The 20,825-nt window shown below is 38.9% G+C and overlaps 1 long non-coding RNA gene across 2 annotated transcripts in view; it reads right to left on the reverse strand.

The window, feature by feature from the left end:
* Positions 1–2,730: 2,730 nt before the first annotated feature.
* The window catches only part of LOC139036347 (uncharacterized), a 97,777-nt gene continuing 79,682 nt past the window's right edge, over positions 2,731–20,825 (reverse strand). For both annotated transcript variants that reach the window (XR_011489093.1, XR_011489089.1), the window contains exons 2-3: positions 2,949–3,047; positions 2,731–2,839 (exon numbers count right to left, since the gene is read on the reverse strand). This is a non-coding gene — a long non-coding RNA (uncharacterized lncRNA). The remainder of the gene's footprint in view (positions 2,840–2,948; positions 3,048–20,825) is intronic.

A 20,825-nucleotide genomic window follows, 5' to 3' on the forward strand; every position in this document is an offset into this window, starting at 1 on the left:
CTCTTGTCTCTCTCTCAATCCTCTTTCCTATCACCTTCTTAGCCATACTCTTAACCTCTCCATCCAGGACACATCTTGTCTGATTTTTGAGTTCACTAAATTCTTTCCCACCTCTATGCTTTGTTCATGCCATTCCCCTCTCTTAGAGAAATTTCCCTTCTTTCTCCACCATCTTTCTAGGCCCAGTTTAAGTCTTACACGTTCTGTGATTGCTCCAGGGAACACTTTCTGAACTACCACATTGGATATTTCATCATGAAATATGACTCTATTGTACATTCTCTTGAAGTCCTCAAAGTGTTACCCTATGCAACAAAATGCAGAGTAGATCACTGCAGACAGTTGTTTGCTTTTTTTTTTTTTAACCAACTCCTTCTTTTTATATAGGGATCTTCCAATTACCCTTAGACTGACACTAAACATATTGGTAAAATATGAAAGATACTTGATAAAGCATGAAACATACTGATGAAATATAGAGGGATCAGAATTAATAGGAAATACAAAGTATGAAAACTTGGAAGTTAGAAAATCAGTAGTCACGATGAAATTCCCTAAGCCCTGATAGAAAATTTTAATGACAAATGCGTAAGGCAAGCTGGTTAAAAAGATGCGGAAGCAGAGATCAGCACCAGATTGAAATGGGTTTTTCTGTTCCTTCTCTGATGGCTCTGGATTTCTGGCATTCTGAAAAACAAAGGAAGTGACTTCTAATCACTACTTAACAAATAGGCTCCCCCATGCTCAGAAATAAGCAGTATTAGTCTGCAAATGATGATCACTTTGTGTACTTATGCAGCCAAAGTTGTATTCAGCATTTTATGAACTGATGCAAAAGTTTGTGTGCATATTCAGTTTTCCAAATTTAATGAGCATCTCATATATAGAGATATCAAGAAGAACATTACCCCTGCCCTTGGGGAGTGAAATTGTGTGTAGTTAGGAGAAAGTACTCATGCACAAGTAAATTGGTCCTTTGCAGAGCAACAGGTGAACTAATATAAATTCACATAACAGTGTATGTATTTCCATGTGAGCTAACAGTGATAAAAAGAATTAAGTGGAAGTCAGTAAAAAATATGCACTTCATTTCATGTAAAGGAAGGGGGAAAAACAGTGTAATGTCTGCAAGATATTGGAAGTGGAAACACATACCTTATCACAGTTCACCCAGTAGAAAATATATTATAAGTGTTAGTATTGCTGCAGGAGAAGCCAATTCTGACTGCATGTTGAAACTGTTTCTTTGACTTGCTTTTCATTGTTTTTGTCATTATAATCATACACAATGGCCTGCCTCAGAGAATCCTGCTCGTCTGCCTGACTGTTGAACTAAAGTGCCCTTGTTCAGGACCCTGTCCACCTGTAGATGGCAGGAAGGAAGAAATTAACATATCCCCTGCCTGAGGCTTGCCATTCTAGGAGATACTTGCAAGATTAATGGCCTTTTTACATTGTTTCCTCACCTCTCCCCATCTCCAATCCATTAGATAACCTGACATCCAGACCCTGACAACATGGTTATTTTGAGACGTTAGTCTGCCATCTTCTTGGTCTGCCAGCTCTCTGAATGAAGTCCTATTCCTTGCCCCAACACCTGTCTCTGATTCGTTGCCCAGCTGTGCAGTAAGTTTGGGCCCTGTAACAGCATTAGCATTCCCATTTGATAGCAGAAAATGGCTAGACATCTAAATTCACTTTCCCTAAGTCATATAGCAAGTTACTGGCGTAGCTAAAGCAAATGATATTTTGGGAACAGTCTGCATCATGAAACACTGAAGCTGTATATTTTTCAATGCCTGCAAGTACTCCCATATACTCCTTAAACAACAAGTAAAAAATGAAAACATATTCATGAAATATTTGTTTTACAAGTAGTACAAATGACAAAAGAAGATGCTTTCTTATTCCCCTAGGTCAGGAAGTCAGAGAATATTAAAAAAACACAAAAGCAAAAAACCCCCCAAGATTCATTAACAGTGTTTCCTGAGGCAGAATATAGACTTCCAGATGGTGCCAGAATTCCACATTACTGCCTGAATTCAAAGATTAAGGGTGTGTTTTGCCCACACCCTACATTTTTGGGAACATAGGCCTTGCCATTATGTAAGGTCTACTCAACAAGGCTGACATGACTCTCCTCTTCATGGGAGAGCCCTTCTTCTGATCCATAACATACACATTTTTATATGTACCTCATCTGTTAACCAAACTGACAGATTATCACCTAGATTAACACAAATCTATTTATCTCTACAACTGCCAGCTCCTGTAAATGGTGGCAGTTACACAAGACAGAAAAATCTCTTGGAATGACCTGCAGACTTGTTTCAGTCATCCACAGAGTCATAAAATTGGATGGATTCAGAGTAGCGAAGTGGCTGGTTTTAAATATGATATAATTTTTCTCCCAGACCAGTTCTGAGCACCTCGCACACTACAGCACTGCAGTATAGTATGGGCCTTTGTTGGGGCTTATATTTCCCACCTGTATTTCTTTTTCTTTTTTCAGCAAGTCTGTCTTTGTGCCAACTGCTAAATAACCATAAATTTTGTTCTTATAAACCTTAATGAATGCTTGGCCAAGATGCTGTAACTATTGGCTTCTACATTGGAGCATAAATGGAAAGGAAAGAAAAAAAAAAGTGCGCACTGTGAAAAACTGGATAAAATGGAAAAAAAGATCACAGCAAACCCAAAGTCGCAATTTGCCTTTAATGTGAAGGAGGCCTTGTTTTCACGGTGTGGCAGCTCTCAGGGGTTTTAATCTCAAAGTAGCTGATCAATTTAAGGTAAGTGGCAGGCATTTGGCCTGGTTCCCAGGCTTTGCTTTGCTGCTCTGAGAAAAGAAAGGATTCAGTCAGACACACAGACAACAGGCATCATCAGCGGCTCCCACATTCCAAGCATTTTAACACAGATTAGGTTGGCATGATTCTACTGTTTACTGAAATCTCCTAGCTGTTGCATTTTTCCTTCTCCTTGCCACGGTTATCCAAGATGGTTTTCTCAGGTCAGGACCTTCATATGCCAAATAGCTTGCAAGGCTGCAAAGGAAAACAGAAGAGCATGGGTCAAGACGTCTGATTAAAATGCTGTTTCACTGGCTCACTGCAAAATATGAGGCTGCAGACAGCAGGTAATTGAGCACTGAACTTTTTGCCTTAGGCGTGCATCGAGACAGGAACTGTTTTACATGCATTCCTGAGAGGGGAAGAAAACGAAGATAATTTCTTTAACAAGGACAAACTTAATTCAGCCAGAAGTGCTCCATGGATTAGCAGGGTGATTGGTGGTTATTTTCTCTTCAGATTTTATAAGCAGGAGCCATATACATATGTTAAGCAAAATTGTAACCAATAAAGTCCGTGTGTTAAACAATTTCAGATTAATTATTCTTCATTTTTTCAGAACAGTAATATTAAATGAGCTCGACAGTTCCCTTACCAATATCTTATTTTCCTAGCAAAAGTGAATTTCTTAATCCATCTGACCTGTAACCTAAGTTACATAAAATATGTATTCAATGAATCAGACCGAAAAATACATAAAAATCATCTTCCATGTGTTTTTGGCTGTATCATGCTTTTGTACAAATTTTGTATTTTTAAGTACATTTTCACTGTCTTTAAAGATACTTTGTCTTTAATATATTCAAGATGCCTCTCCCCTTACTCATCCTTATGGCAGATTTCTACATGTGTTTCTCAGAATTTTATCAAAACAAGTAACTGATATGAATTTTTAAATATAATTTTTCTAGCTATTAAACTTTTTAAGCACAGTGTCCAAATTATTATACTTTCTAAATCCAAAATGCCCTAATGTTTCATAAATTTACAATGACATGTTTCTTCCAAAAATAATATTGTTACAATTAAGTAGTTTACGCTAAGAATGAATACTTTTTTTTTGAGGGGGGGCATACCTACAGAATGCAGGATCTTAGATCCCTAACCAGGGATTGAACCTGTACCCCCTGTGCTAAGAGTGCAGAGTCAACCACTGGACCACCAGGGAAGTCCCAAGAATATATATTCCTGTCAGTAAGGGTTAGCTTAGAAACTAATGCAATCATATGCATTTATTTTAATTTCAGATATTTCCCTGGTGGCTCAGACAGTACAGAATCTGCCCACAATGCAGGAGACCTGAGGATCTTCCCTGGGTCGGGAAGATCCCCTAGAGTAGGAGATGGCAACCCACTCTAGTATTCTTGCATAAAGAATTCCATGGACAGAGGAGCCTGGTGGGCTACAGTTCACAGGGTCACAAAGAGTCGGGCAGGACTGAGTGACTAACACACACATATCGCATATGCAAGGGTGTTTTTAAAAAAAAATAATATGTTTACTCATTGATTAAAAATAAAAGGGGATAAATAAGAAAACAAATTACAGCCATCATTCTGCTCCTGCTAGATGTGTCTGAGATGTGATGTCTGGAACTGCAGTAGGCATCTTGCAACTATGCCAGGAGCTAGCCTAAGAGACCCACCTGACATGCTGAGGATGGCAGGCAGAGAAGATAAAAAGAGCGTGGTTCTTAGTTAGGCCACTGAGCTACAGAACCGAAAATCCCGGCAACACCCAACTTGAGACTTCTTCTCATGTGATATAATAAATTCCCTTTCATTCAGTCAACAGTATTTATTGAGTACCTACCATGAGAGGATGCTCTAGGTACCCTATTATAGGTATTCAGAAAAAGAAAGTGTCAGTTGCTCTGTTGTGTCCAACTTTCTGTGACTCCACGAACTACAGCCCGCCAGGCTCCTCTGTCCATGGGATTTTCCAGGCAAGAATACTGGAGTGAGTTGCCATGCCCTTCTCCAGGGGATCTTCTTGACCTCGGGATCAAACTGAGGTCTCCTGCATTGCAGGCAGATTCTTTACCATTTGAACTACCTGAGAAGCAACTATTTGGAATATGTCGATAAATAAAGTATACAAGAGCCCTACTCTGGTAGAAGTAACATTCCAGCTGAGATGGATAAATTAAAAACATGAATAAGAAAATACTACACTATCTTAGGAAGTACTAAGTGGGGAAATATAAAAATAGAGCATGGTGAAAAGAATCAGGACTGCTGGGATAGAGGAAACAGTTTTGGCTGAATAAAGTGAGAATTGGTCAGCCTCACTGAAGAAGGGATATTTGAACAAACACTTGTAGGAAATGAAATTTTCTTGAAGGCATAGGATGTGGGGATTTGGGGCTTTTTATTTTTCTTTTTGTTTCAAATCCAATAATGAGGAAGAGAAGTGAAGAGATTGAGACAGAAAGAGAGAAATTGATGTTGATTTGGAATATTATCTGATCCCAGTTCCAGTTAGTTCTTTCTCACTCTTTTGAGCCACAACATTCCTTCCTCTGCTTAAGTTTAAACTGGGTTTCTGTCACTTGCCACTGAAAGGGGACAAACTAGTACATTTTAAATTGGTCACATGAACTATCTCTGCTTCTACAGACCACAGGTCCAAGTAGCTACTAGACCATAATTCCATCCTGTATGTAATGAGCTTCATGCTTCACACTGGAGGTATCTCGGGATTGGTAGTCAGGACAGTGTGATGTTGGTCAAAGAACAGGCGAGTAAATCAATGTAACAGAATAGAGAACCCAGAAATAGACCCCCATAAATAGAGTAAACTGATTTTTGACAAAAGAACAAAGGCAAAACAGTAGAGCAAAGATAGTATTTTCAACAAATGATGTTGGAACAACATCCACACGCTAAAAGAAGAAAAGAAAGAATCTAGACAAGAATCTTATACCCTTCACAGAAACTGACATAAAATGAATCGTATAGCTAAATGAAAAACATAAAACTATAAACTCCTAGAAGATAACATAGAAGGAAAACCTAGGTGACTATGGCTGGATATGGCAGTGACTTTTTCCACACAACACCAAAGGAATGATCCATGAAAAAAAGAATGGATAAACTCAACTTCACTGAAATTAAAAACTTCTGCTCTGCAAAGTATCAAGAGAATAATAAGACCAGCCACAGATTGAAAGAAAGTACTTGTAAAAGACATACCTGATAATGGAGCTATTCTAAATATACTAAGAAGTCTTAAAATCAACAGTAAGAAAACAAACAATCAGATTATAAAGTGGGCTAAAGATCATAACAGATACCTCACCAAAGAAAATATACAGATTGAAGAAGCTCCACAATGCATGCCACCAGGAAAGTACAAACTAAAACAAGATAGCACCACACCACTGTTAGAATGACCAAAATCCAGAACACTGACACAAGCAAAGGCTGGTGAGGAATTTTTCTTCATTGCTGATGAGAATGCAAAATGGTGCACTTTGAAAGACAATTAGGCACTATCTGACAAAACTAAATGTAATTTTACCATCTGATCTAGCAATCAGGAGTTGAGTCGCTCAGTTGTGTCCAACTCTTTGCAACCCCATGGACTGCAGCACACCAGGCTTCCCTATCCATCACCAACTCCCAAAGCTTGCTCAACTCATGTCCATCCAGTCAGTGATGCCATCCAACCATCTCATCCTCTGTCATCCCCTTCTCCTGACTTCAGTCTTTCCCAGCATCAGGGTCTTTTCCAGTGAGTCAATTCTTCTCATCAGGTGGCCATAGTATTGGAGTTTCAGCTTCAGCATCAGCATCAGTCCTTCCAATGAATATTCAGGATTGATTTCCTTTAGGATGGACTGGTTTGATCTCCTGCTGTCCAAGGGACTCTTAAGAGTCTTCTTTAACACCACAATTCAAAAGCATCATTTCTTCAGTGCTCAACTTTCGTTATGGTCCAACTCTCACATCCATATATGACTACTGGAAAAACCATACCATTGACTATATGGGCCAATCATAGCATTGATTAAAAAGCAGATGTCTCTTCTTTTTAATATATGGTCTAGGTTGGTCATACTTTTTCTTGCAAGGAGCAAGTGTCTTTTATTTCAAGGATACAGTCATCATCCACCATGATTTTGAAGCCCAAGAAAATAAAGTCTGTCACTGTTTCCACATTTTCCCCATCTATTTGCCATGAAGTGATGGGACCGGATGCCATGATCTTAGTTTTTTGAGTGTTGAGTTTTAAGCCAGGTTTTTCACTCTCCTCTTTCACCTTCATCAAGAGGCTCTTCATTTCTTCTTCATTTTCTGCCATAAGGGTGGTATTATCTGTGCATCTGAGGTTATTGATGCTTCTCCCAGCAATCTTGATGCTAGCTTGTACTTTATGCAGCCTGACCTTTCACATGATGTACTCTGAATATAAATTAAATAGGCAGGGTGACAATATACAGCCTTGACATATTCCTTTCCCAATTTTGAACCAATCCGTTGTTCCATGTCCGGTTCTAACTGTTGCTTCTTGACCTGCACACAGATTTCTCAGGAGGCAGGTGAGGTAGTCTGGTATTCCCCCTCTCTTTAAGAATTTTCCACAGATTGTTATGATCCACACAGTCAAAGACTTTAGCATAGCCAGTGAAGCAGAAGATATTTTTCTGGAATTCTCTTGCTCTTTTTCTGTGATCCAACGGATATTGGCAATTTGAGCTCTGGTTCCTCTGCCTTCTCTAAATTCAGCTTGTACATCTGGAAGTTCTCGTTTTATGTGCTGTTGAAGCCTCACTTGGAGAATTTTGAGCATTACTTTACTAGCGTGTGAGATGAGTGCAATTGTGCAGTAGTTTGAGCATTCTTTGGCACTGTCTTTGTTTGGGATTGGAATATAAACAGACCTTTTCCAGTCCCGTGGCCACTGCTGAGTTTTCCAAATTTGCTGGCATATTGAGTGCAGCACTTTCACAGCATCATCTTTTAGGATTTGAAATAGCTCAACTGGAATTCCATCACCTCCACTAGCTTTGTTCCTAGTGATGCTTCCTAAGGCCCACTTGACTGCATACTCCAGGATGTCTGGCTCTAGGTCAGTGATCACACCATCATGGTTATCTAGGTCATTAATATCTTTTTTGGTATGGTTCTTCTTTGTATTCTTGTCACCTCTTCTTAATATCTTCTGCTTCTGTTAGGTCCATACCATTTCTGTTCTTTATTGTTCTTTATTATTCTGTTCCATCTTTGCATGAAATGTTCCCTTGGTACCTCTAATATTCTTGAAGAAATCTCTAGTCTTTCCCATTCTGTTGTTTTCCTCTATTTCTTTGCATTGATCACTTAGGAAGGCTTTCTTATCTCTCTTTGCTGTTCTTTGGAACTCTGCATTCAGATGGATATATCTTTCCTTTTCTCCTTTGCCTTTCATGTCTCTCCTTTTCTCAGCTATTTGTAAGGCCTCCTCAGTCAACCATTTTGCCTTTTTGCATTTCTTCTTCTGGGGGATGGCTTTAATCATCACTTCCTGTATAATGTTATGAACCTCTGTCCACAGTTCTTCAGGTACTCTATCTATCTGATCTGATCCCTTGAATCTATTTGTCACTTTCACTGTATAATCATAAGGGATTTTATTTAGGTCATACCTCAATAGTCTAGTGGTTTTCCCTACTTTCTTCAATTTAAGTCTGATTTTTGCAATAAGGAGTTCATGATCTGTGAGCCACAGTCAGCTCCCGTCTTGTTTTTGCTGACTGTGTAGAGTGTCTCCATCTTCAGCTGCAAAGAATATAATCAATCTGATTTTGGTATTGACCATCTGGTGATGTCCATGTATAGAGTCCTGTCTGTGTTGTTGGAAGAGGGTGTTTGCTATGAGCAGTGCATTCTCTTGGCAAAACTCTGATAGCATTTGCCCTGTTCATTTTGTTCTCCAAGGCCAAACTTGCCTGTTACTCCAGGTAGCTCTTGACTTCCTACTTTTGCATTCTAGTCCCCTATGATGAAAGGACATCTTTTTTTAGTGTTAGTTCTAGGAGGTTTTGTAGGTCTTCACAGAACCATTCAACTTCAGCTTCTTCAGCATTACTGGTCGGGGCATAGACTTGGATTACCGTGATATTGAATGGTTTGCCTTGGAAATGAACAGAGATCATTCTGTCATTTTTGAGATTGCACCCAAGTACTACATTTTGGACTCTTTTGTTGATTATGAGGGCTACTCCATTTCTTTTAAGGGATTCTTGCCCATAGTAGTGGATATAATGGTCATCTGATTTAAATTCACCCATTCTGGTCCATTTCAGTTCACTGATTCCTAAAATGTTGCTCTTCACTCTTGCCATCTCCTGTTTGACCACTTCCAATTTGCCTTGATTCATGGACCTAACATTCCAGGTTCCTATGCAGTGTTGCTCTTTACAGCATCACCAGTCACATCCACAACTGGGTGTTTTCACTTTGGCTCAGCCTCTTCATTCTTTTTGGAGCTATTTCTCTACTCTTCTCTGGTAGCATATTGGACACTTACCAACCTGGGGAGTTCATCTTTTAGTGTCATATCTTTTTGCCCTTTCATACTGTTCATGGGGTTCTCAAGGCAAGAATACTGAAGTGGTGTATCATTCTGTTCTCCAGTGGACCATGTTTTGTCAGAATCCTCCACCATTATCCCATCCATCTTGGGTGGCCAGCAAGCATACTCCTTGGTATTTACGCAGAGAAGAGGATAACTTAAGTTCACACAAATACCTGTACACAGACGTTTATAACAGCTTTGTTTATAATTGCCAAAACTTGGAAGCCACCAAGGTGTCTTTCAGTAGGTAAATGGATAAATAAACTCTAGTATATGGAATGGAATATTGGAATATTATTCAGTATATTCAGTGAATATTATGGAATATTATTCAGTATAGAATAATGAGCTATGAAGCCATGGGGGAGCCTTAAATATGTATTGATAAGTGAAAGAAGTCAGTCTGAAAAGGCTACACACTATATGATTCCAAACATATGACATTCTGGAGCTGAAACCATGAAGACAGTGAAAAGATCAATGGTTATCAAGGGTTGAGAGGGAAAATGAAGAGAAAGATGAGATTTTTAGGGCAGTGAAACTACTCTGTATGATACTATAATGGGGGATAAATACCATGATTCATTTGTCAAAACCAAAAAAATGTACAACATAAAGAGTGAAATATAAATGTAAACTATGAACTTTAGCTACTAATAATGTATCAGTATTTGTTCATCAGTTTTCAGGAATGTGCCACATCAATGCATGATGTTAATAATAGGGGAAACTTGGTGAGTAGGGCTGAGTATATGGGAATAAATGTTATTTCTCTCTGCGTATTTTTCAATATGCCTAAGACTGCTTTAAACAATAAAGTCTATTTTCTTTTGGAAAAACACCATCATAGGAAAAAGTAATCATTTAGATGTATTGTAATTTTAAAACTTTTATTCATCAAAAGAAATTAAGAGAATGAAAAGGCAAGATACAAAGTGGGAGAAGATAATTTATGTATATAAGTCACACAGAGAACTCATATCCAGAGTGTATAAAGATTTCTTGTAACTCAATAAGAAAAAAATTGACTCAGTTTTTTTTAAAAGAAATCCTCAATGACGTGAACAGAATTATGAAAGAGTATATACAAATGGTCAGTGAACAAAAAATGTGTTCAACATCATTAGTTATCGGGAAAATTCAAGTTGAAAACATAACAGAATATCTCTACACACATCCTAGAAGGGCTAAAATTTAAGAGGTTGATGATACAGATTTTAGGATATAGAGCAACAGAAACTCCTGGAATGCTTGAGAGTGTGAACTGGTAAAACTACTTTGGAAGTTTCGTTGCCAGTTAAATTAAGCATATGTCCACCCCGTGATTAAGCAATTCAACCCCTAGGTGTAAATCCAAAAGAAATGCATACATATGAGCCTGAAAGATAATTACAAGAATATTCTCAGTACATTATTCTTAATAGCACCAAACTGGAAGCAACCCAAATGTCTATTAACAGTAGAATGGATAAATAAAGTGTGGCATGTATTGCTATGTAGCAATGTAAAGAACTATTTCTGTGTGCAACACCTATATATGTCAAAAGATGTAACATTTAGCAACAAAAAGATTACATACTATAGCATCTCATTTATATAAAGTTCAAAAACAGGCACCCTAAATTTACGGTAAGAGAAATCTGTGTAGTGATGCCTTTGAGGCTGGGAGCACACCCCTGTAGTATTGGTGATGGTCAACAGGATGATAATCAAGGTATAAACCTAAGATGTGCGCCCTTTTGGGTCCACATGTCAAATTTAGATAAGGAGAACAAAATATTTATGGCTGCCTAAATCAACCAACCGTAAATTAAAGCCATCAAATTTCTTAGGTTACTTTTCATCCTGTCTTTGCAATAAAGATGGAATTATTTCTTCAACACAACCAATCAGATGAGGCCACAGTACTTGAATCTTGACGCTAACATATAATGATCTCTAATTTATAAGACTCCAAGCTATGGTTCTTAACTCTAAGATAAATGACAAGGACTTTCTTGTATCACGTTTCACTCTTACTTAAGCAGTCCAATGTACTTCTTGTGCCCCACAAATTATTAATAATAGTAGCTAATATTTTAGGGATCCTTACCATGTACTAGTACCATAATGAACACTGGTATGCAGTAGCATATTTACAAGTCTCCTACTAACCCTAAGAGATAGATACTACTAAGCTACTTTACAGTTGAGAAAATAAGGTAAGAAAACTTAGTAAAATTTTCCAAGGTCATTGTATCAGTCAGGAATCTTAGTTATATTTTTTAAAAAGCCAAAAGTTGAAGCAGAAAAGAAGGTGTTAAAAGGTGACTGGATAACTCCCGGAGGTGCCAGCATGGACGGGTTGAGAGCGGTGCAGTCGTGGACAGTACTCCAGATCCAAGGCGTGGCCAGCTGCTGGTTGGCTCTGGGCAGTGTGAGCTACTCTGCCCACCCTGGGACCGGACGCAGCCGGCAGTAGGACCGCCCTGCTGGAGCTTGCTGTGACTCTGCCAGTGTTGCAGCAGGACGGTGACCCTCCGCTCCTCCTGCACCAGTCACGGGAAGAGCACACCATTCATGACCTGGGACAAAAACGGGATTTATACACACTTCTAAAAGCACAGGTCCAGGGGTGGTGAGCAGGCATTTGAGCCCAGCCAGCTGGGTGCCAACATCCAGGGCCTCAGCTGCCATGCTAGGCTGCCTCCAAATGAGTGATGGGCTTTATCATTTTAAAGACCAGGGAAGGCAAGCAAGTATCAAAATGGCCAGCAGCACCCCATGCCACCATATCCTGTAGATCAGAAAGCGTCAGCCACTTGCTGCTTGACTAATTTAGAAAGACAGGGTAAAACTACTCATATGCAATGTGGGCTTCTGAAATCACCAAGTGCTTTAATAAAGGCAGGTCGGGAGGATCTGGCATGACAACTCATCAAGAGCTGTCGCTGCCCCATGTGGGGCCATGTGGCTGCATGCTGACTCAAACTGGTCTTGGGGGGTTTGCCTCTGAATCACCAAGACCACATCCTGCCCCTCCCTCATTTTTTCCCCGGGAAGCTGCCCATCAGTTTTCTTGCTGAGATCTCCACCCAAAGCATGGGGCGCAGGTATTTGCACCAAATGCCTGTGAATGTCTAAGAAGTCCCATTTTCCAGGAACATTTGGCCCTGGGTGTTTCAGTGCCATCTATGTGTGAAGTTACTATGACTAAGTGTGAAACTGATAGTCTGTGCGTGAAGACTCAGGGCTCGATTCAGGTCATTTATTTAGTTTCCACTGTGTTTTGGTGGACACACACCAGCATGTAACATCACATATACTTGCCTTCAACCATTTTTTATTGCTTATTTGACCTAAAAGAAAATTCTTAATCAAAATGCCAACTAGATAGTAACTTGGGAGAAATATGTTCTTTTCGAGAATGGTGTTACAGACACACATTCATTATAGCCAAACACTAAGCAGGCATCTCATCCTGCTCTGATTCATTTTGGGAAAACATGTGGTAGGCGATTCATAATCCTCGCCCATTTACTTTCAAATACAGAGTAAGAGGAAAGGGCAATTTTCTGTCTGTCTTTTCTTTTTTCTGTAAAGGCATTTTACTAAAATTAGTATCTGTTGGGGCTTTTTTGGTTTTGTTTTGTTTGGGGTTTTTTGGGTTTCCACTGAAGGTAGTAGTGGGAGTTAGGATCAGAGAGGCTGAAAAGTCATCAGTAGATGGAGGAATTTGAAAGTTCAGATGAAGGAGTCAGAACTACTCTGTAGGCAGCAAGTAATCCATAGAAGTTTTTAAATTTTATTTTTAAGTCAAATACAACAAATCAAAAAATGTGGAAGTCAGGTGTAAATTTAATTTACAAAATGACAAGGCAAAATTTGTGCAACCAGCATATGTGACAGGATGGGGGTGGCAGCTAACATTATAGTGGTCATCATTTTGTGATTTATAAATGTGTCAAATCAACAGATTATACACGTTAAACATATACAATGGCATAAGTCAATTCCATCTCAACAAAGCTGGAAATAAAAAAGAAAAGAGAAATAGAAGACTGCCAGCACCTCAGAAACTTTCTTAGTGACATTTTTTTTTTTTTATGAGAATACAGAAGAGCATGAAACACATTCAGTTTAACATGCCATCACCGTCAAGGTCAAAAAGTCTAAGGTCAGTCACATCCCAAAGTCTCCTTGAATTTACCTTCCCCAGTCACAACTCCCTTCCTCCTCCCCCACCCACGATAATCACTAGTCTAACATTTGGGGAAATCTTTTTATTTTCTTGCTTTTCTTTATGGTTTTACCCCCTAGGTATGCATCCCTAAATCAGGTAGTATAGTTTTGCCTTTTTTTGAACCTAGTTTAAACAGAATCATGCTTTTTGTTTTCTTGGTTTTTTGCTTCTTTTACCCAACAGTACTTTTTGAGAGTCATCTATGTTGACATTTGTATTTAATAAGTGAAGTCGCTCAGTCGTGTCCGACTCTTTGCGACCCCGTGGACTGTAGCCCACCAGGCTCCTCCATCCATTGGATTCTCCAGGCAAGAATAGTGGAGTGGGTTGCCATTTCCTTCTCCAAATGTATTTAATAGTCCTTTGCTTTCTTTATTGTAAATGAATTCTTTATTCGTGCTGCAGTTTTTACACAGTGGGTTGTTTCCAGCTTGGGGCTGTTACAGAACTATGGCATATGTGTGCATGGGTATATCTGTGCCTGTCTATAAGTATTCGTAGTATAAGGCTGAACTCAGGGAGAAAAGAATTAAGGGGGAGGGAGAGTTAGTCGGAGGCTCAATTGTATAATATTTAACATTTGAACTTGGTGATTAACGAAAGGAGTAAGAGACAATAGATTCCTAGCAGTTCACAAGTAGAAGGTATGTTCATTTACAGTTTTCAGAGATGCTATTAAATTTCCTTTTTAAAAGGCTTTGTCAATGTACACTCTTACCAAAGGCTTTGTGTGTGAATAAAGATGCCCATTCCTCTGTATTTTTGCTAACTTTTAATAGTATCCAAAATTATCAGAAAAAGTTAAGATCTCAATTTTGTTTTCCTAATTATTAATGAGTTTGAACATTTTCATACACAGTTTTCATCACATTGTTGTGTTTTGTGTTGTGGTTCTTTAGTCACTCAGTCGTGTCCAAATCTTTGTGACCCCCTGGACTGCAGCACGCTAGGCTTCCTGCCCTTTACCATCTCCCGGAGTCTGCTCAAACTCATGTCAACTGAGTCAGCGATGCCATCCAACCATCTCATCCCCTGTCATCCCCTCTTCCCCCTGCCTTCAATCTTTGCAAGCATCAGGGTCTTTTCCTATGAATTGGCTCTTCACATCATGTGGCCAAAGTATTGAAGCTTCAGTTTCAACATCAGTCCTTCCGATGAATATTCAGGGTTGATTTCCTTTTGGATTGACTGGTTCAATATCCTTGCAGTCCAAGAGACTCTCAAGAGTCTTCTCCAGCACCACAATTCAAAAGCATCATTTCTTCAACACTCAGCCTTCTTTGCGGTCCAACTCTCACATCCATATATGACTACTGGAAAAAACATAGCTCTGACAGTATGGACTTTTATCAGTAAAGTGATGTCTCTGTTTTTTAATGTCCTATCTACTTTTGTCATAGCTTTTCTTTCAAGGAGCAAGTGTCTTTTATTTCAAGGATACAGTCACCATCCACCATGATTTTGAAGCCCAAGAAAATAAAGTCTGTCACTGTTTCCACATTTCCCCCATCTATTTACCATGAAGTGATGGGATCGGATGCCATGATCTTAGTTTTTTGAATGTTGAGTTTTAAGCCAGGTTTTTCACTCTCCTCTTTCACCTTCATCAAGAGGCTCTTCATTTCTTCTTCATTTTCTGCCATAAGGGTGGTATTATCTGTGCATCTGAGGTTATTGATGCTTCTCCCAGCAATCTTGATGCTAGCTTGTACTTTATGCAGTCTGGCCTTTCACATGATGTACTCTGAATATAAATTAAATAAGTAGGGTGACAATATACAGCCTTGACATATTCCTTTCCCAATTTTGAACCAGTCCATTGTTCCATGTCCAGTTCTAACTGTTGCTTCTTGACCTGCATACAGGTTTCTCAGGAGGCAGGTGAGGTAGTCTGGTATTCCCCTCTCTTTAAGAATTTTCCACAGATTGTTGTGATCCACAGTCAAAGGCTTTGGCATAGTCAGTGAAGCAGAAGTAGATGTTTTTCTGGAACTCTCTTGCTTTTTCTATGATCCAACGGATATTGGCAATTTGAACTCTGGTTCCTCTGCCTTCTCTAAATCCAGCTTGTACATCTGGAAGTTCTCGTTTCACGTGCTGTTGAAGCCTCGCTTGAAGATTTTTGAGCATTACTTTGCTAGCGTGTGAGATGAGTGCAATTGTGCAGTAGTGTGAGCATTCTTTGCGATTGCCTTTCTTAGGGATTGGAACGGAAACAGACCTTTTCTGGTCCCGTGGCCACTGCTGAGTTTTCCAAACTTGCTGGCATATTGAGTGCAGCACTTTCACAGCATAATCTTTTAGGATTTGAAATAGCTCAACTGGAATTCCATCACCTCCACTAGCTTTGTTCCTAGTAATGCTTCCTGAGGCCCACTTGACTTCACACTCCAGGATGTCTGGTTCTAGGTAAGTGATCACACCATCGTGGTTATCTAGGTCACTACGGTCTTTTTTTGTATAGTTATTCTTTGTATTCTTGTCACCTCTTCTTAATATCTTCTGCTTCTGTTAGGTCCATACCATTTCTGTTCTTTATTATTCTATTCCATCTTTGCATGAAATGTTCTCCTGATATCTCTAATATTCTTGAAGAAATCTCTAGTCTTTCCCATTCTTTTGTTTTCCTCTATTTCTTTGCATTGATCACTTAGGAAGGCTTTCTTATCTCCCCTCCTGTTCTTTGGAAGTCTGCATTCAGATGGGTATATCTCCTTTTCTCCTTTGTCTTTTGCATCTCTTCTTTTCTCAGCTATTTGTAAGGCCTCCTCGGTCAACCATTTTGCCTTTTTGCATTTCTTTTTCTTGGAGATGGTTTTGATCACTGCCTCCTGTACAGTGTTACAAACCTTCATCCATTGTTCTTCAGGCACTCTATCAGATCCAATCCCTTGAATCTATTTGTCACTCCCACTATTTGTGTATGTACTACCTATTCATATTCTTTGCTCATTTTTCTATCAGCTGTTTCATGACTTTCTTCTTGATTGGGAGAACTCAATAAATTTTGAGTATTAATCCCTTTATTATCTCTGTTGTAGATAATATATTTTACCTGTCCATTGTCTTTCTTTGTTCACAGTCTTGCGCTGAACATAAATTTTTAATTTGTATATATGATGGCTCTGAGCTGTTAACAGTATCCAGTTATTCAACCATATGCTAATCTTGGTTTTGCTGTAAAAATATTTTAAGATGTAATTAAAGACCCTAATCAGTTGACTTTAAGTAAGGGAGATTATCGTGGACAATTGATGGGGTGGGTGAGGGGAGGGTGTTGCTGATTCAATCAGTTGAAAAGCCTTAAAAGCAGAACAGAGGCTTTTTCCAGAAGGAGAAAATATAGTTCCAGTCTACTTGTGATGTTCTCTTCCTGAAGATCTGCTTTACTGATTTCAAATTTTCTTAGTCAACACCCCAAATTACACACACACACACACACACACACACACACACACACCTACATGCTTTTCCACTTCTCAGGTTGAACTCTGAGTGATACAGTGTAAAACTCTTACATGGCCTGTTCATTTCATTTATAGCATTCAGGTTTCATATCTTACTGAGCTAGGCTTCATACTAAGATGTGTGTAAATAAAGTTCATGCAGCATTGGTTCAGTTCAGTCACTCAGTCGTGTCTGACTCTTTGCGACCCCATGAATCGCAGCACGCCAGGGCTCCCTGTCCATCACCAACTCCCGGAGTTTACTCAAACTCATGCCCATCGAGTCGGTGATGCCATCCAGCCATCTCATCCTCTGTCATCCCCTTCTCCTCCTGCCCCCATTGGTAGTAATGGCTAAAAACTGAAAAGTCCTTCTTTACCCCTCTTTGCCATTCTTTACCCATCTAGAGGGTAAATAAGCTGGAGGTATATTTTCCAGCCGCCTTTTTATGTAAAAAACTAATATCCCACAACACATTAATAAAAGATTAAAATCACATGGTTGTCACAGCAGATGCAGAGAAAACACTTAACAAAATTCAACATTCATTCATGATAAAAGCTATCCACAAAATTGGTATAGAAGGAATATACCTCAATATAATAAAGTCTATTTATGGCAAACCCACAGCTAACATCATACTTAATGATGAAGAGCTGAAAGTTTTACCTCTAAGATCAGGAACAAGACAGTGAAGCCCACTCTCACTACTTTTATTCAACATAGTATTGGAAGTCCTGACCATAGCAATCAGACAAGAAGAAGAAAGGAAAGGTATCCAGATTAGAAAAGATGTGAAATTGTCACTATTTTCAGATAACACAATTCTATATACTGGAAAATCCTTAAGAACCACCAGGGAACTGTTAAAACTAATGAATGAATTCAGTAAAGATGCAGAATCCAAAATTAGTATTCAGAAATCTGTTGCATTTTGATACACTAGTAATGAGCTATCAGAAACAGAAATAAAAACAATTCCATTAAAATTATATTAAATATAAAATACCTGGCAATATTATATTTCACCAAAGAAGTGAAAGATCTGTACTCTGAAAACTATAAGATATTAATGAAAGAAACTGAAGATGACACAAATCAATGGAAAGACATACTATGCTTAGGGATCAGAAGAATTAATGTTGTTAAAATGTCCATAATTCCCAAAGCCATGAATAGATTCAATGCAACCCCTATCAAAATATCAATACCATTTTCCCCATAACTAGAGTAAAAAAATTAAAATTTTTTTATGGATCTACAAAGATCCTGAATAACCAAAGCAAGCTTGAGAAAGAAGAACAAAGCTGGAAGTATCACCACATTTCCAGACTTCAAATTATACTAGGAAGCTACAGTAATAGCAGTAAGTACTAACACAAAAAAGAGACAAGTAGATCAGTAGAACAGAATGGAGAGCCCAGAAAAAAAAAGTTACACACATGGTCAATTAATCTGTGACACAAGAAGCAAAAATATTAAATGGGTAAAGAAGACAGCCTCTTCAATAACTGATGTTGGGAAAACTGGATAGCTACATGTAAAAGAATGAAACTAGACCATTCCTCAGACCATGTACAAAAGTAAACTCAAAATGGATGAAAGACGTAAATGTAAGACCTGAAACAATTAAAACTCACAGAAGAAAACTCTGAGTTTTCTTAATTAATATCTCTTTCATATTTTTCTCTTTCATATTAACAGTGTATTTTGGATCTGACTTCTCAGGCAAGGGCAACAAAAGCAAAAATAAACAAATGTAACCAAATCAGCCTACTGAATGGGAGAATATATTTGCAAACGCCATGTGTGATAAGGGGTAATATCCAAAATATTGGAGGGAATAATGAAATGTTTTGAAATTAGTAGTGTTGGTTGTGCTATTCTGTGAATACACTGAAAACCACTGAATCAGTTCAGTTGCTCAGTCGTGTCCGACTCTTTGCGACCCCATGAATCGCAGCACACCAGGCCTCCCTGTCCATCACCAACTCCCGGAGTTTACTCAAACTCACACCCATCGAGTCAGTGATGCCATCCAGCCATCTCATCCTCTGTCGTCCCCTTCTCCTCCTGCCCCCAACCCCTCCCAGCATCAGGGTCTTTTCCAGTGAGTCAACTCTTCGCATCAGGTGGCCAAAGTACTGGAGTTTCAGCTTACGTAGGTGAAGTGTACGAATATGAACTATGTCACAATAAAGTTGTTATTAAAATTAAGTTAAAGACTGGATGGCAGAAATAGTACCTAGCCATACCCCTACAGGATATGGAATGGGATAACAATAAAGATGCTCTGTTGTTGGATTTGTGGAAACGGGTTAACTCTGACAGCCAACTCTTTATTGTATAAAGCTCAAAGATTTCCAAATTTCTCTCCTATAGCCCCAAGCCTCAAATTGAATTTAATATAGCACAATTCAGTATAACCAAAGCTTTGGATCATTCTCTGGGAGTTTTCGCAGACTAGAAGACTGAACAAGATCATGCATAAAAATCAGGGATGGGCTAGTTTTTTGGACAGACATACTAGACAAGCTAAAAGGCAAGAAATTTCAAAGAGTCGCAGTCTCTGAATTGCAGCTGTACCTGCAAAGCCAGACAGGTTCCACACTTGCTTCCCACTGAAAAGACTGCCCATCAGGAGTAATGATGGTGTGCCTACTGTGGGCCACACACTGTGCTCGCTGCTGGAGATGAAACAGTGAGCAAGGCAGTTTCTCTGCTTCTGAGAAGTTCCCAGCGAAATGAAAACCAGTAGCTAACAGACAAATGCTGCAGTGGAGGTCTGCAGGAAGAGCAGTGCGGGCAGCGCAGGGACACATCTGACTGTAGGAGCAATGCTGAGAACAGCTCTTGTGAAGGTGCCCTACCTGCCGGGTCTTGGGAAATGAACAGAAAATGCCTGCAGTGCCCTCTAGGTATTTTTATGCATATAAAATTCTTGTTATGCTATTATACAGTGTTTACATATACCATTATCTAAAAATGAAGCAGAACCAAATCAATACCAAAAAGGCACTAAATACTCCAAAAAGCTATTCAGAGAATAATAGACACGTGTATGTGGTTTGAGACATTTACAGGCATTCTTTATCCTGCATTTATTTTTAGTAAGAACACAGATAAGTAACAAAACAATCTATTGTCGACCCTAATTTATCTGCTAATCATTAAGGCTTTTCTGCTCTGTTTTGCATTATCAAACAACAGACTCATTTCTGTATGAAAGACTGGGCTGAACCATAAAATCCCTTAATTGTAGAAACAAGCAACTCCGATGTGTCTTCTGTGCATCTCAAGTTTAGGCCTGGCCGGGTTTAGTTACTCCTGGTTTAAGTTTTTTCTTTTCTTAAAATAGTTTAGAAGGATTTTCCACAACTTTCCCTCATAATCTATCTTCTGTCGTCTGTGGTCTCAGCTGTCAGCTGTTAAGTGAAACAAAGTGGAGTTCTAATATGCAATTACAAATGAAAACAAACTGGCCACCCAAAAGAATACTCAAAAGCTATGGGGATGGGATTTCTCAAAAGCTTGAATTCCTCTGAAATTGGAGCTTATCAGCAAATGGCCTGTGAACTCATTTTGGCCCTCAAATATTTTAAATACTCCATCTCTGAATGAGCAAAGGGTTTTTATCTCAATATTTGTCAAGCAATTACAAAGACACCCTACCATTTGATTTCCAGGCTGCCATCTCCCACTGTGTTAAAACTGCAATTTTTGCTGTCAGTTTGGTGGGGAAA

This window comes from Odocoileus virginianus, chromosome 1 (assembly GCF_023699985.2).
Source record: "Odocoileus virginianus isolate 20LAN1187 ecotype Illinois chromosome 1, Ovbor_1.2, whole genome shotgun sequence".
Taxonomy (NCBI): domain Eukaryota; kingdom Metazoa; phylum Chordata; class Mammalia; order Artiodactyla; family Cervidae; genus Odocoileus; species Odocoileus virginianus.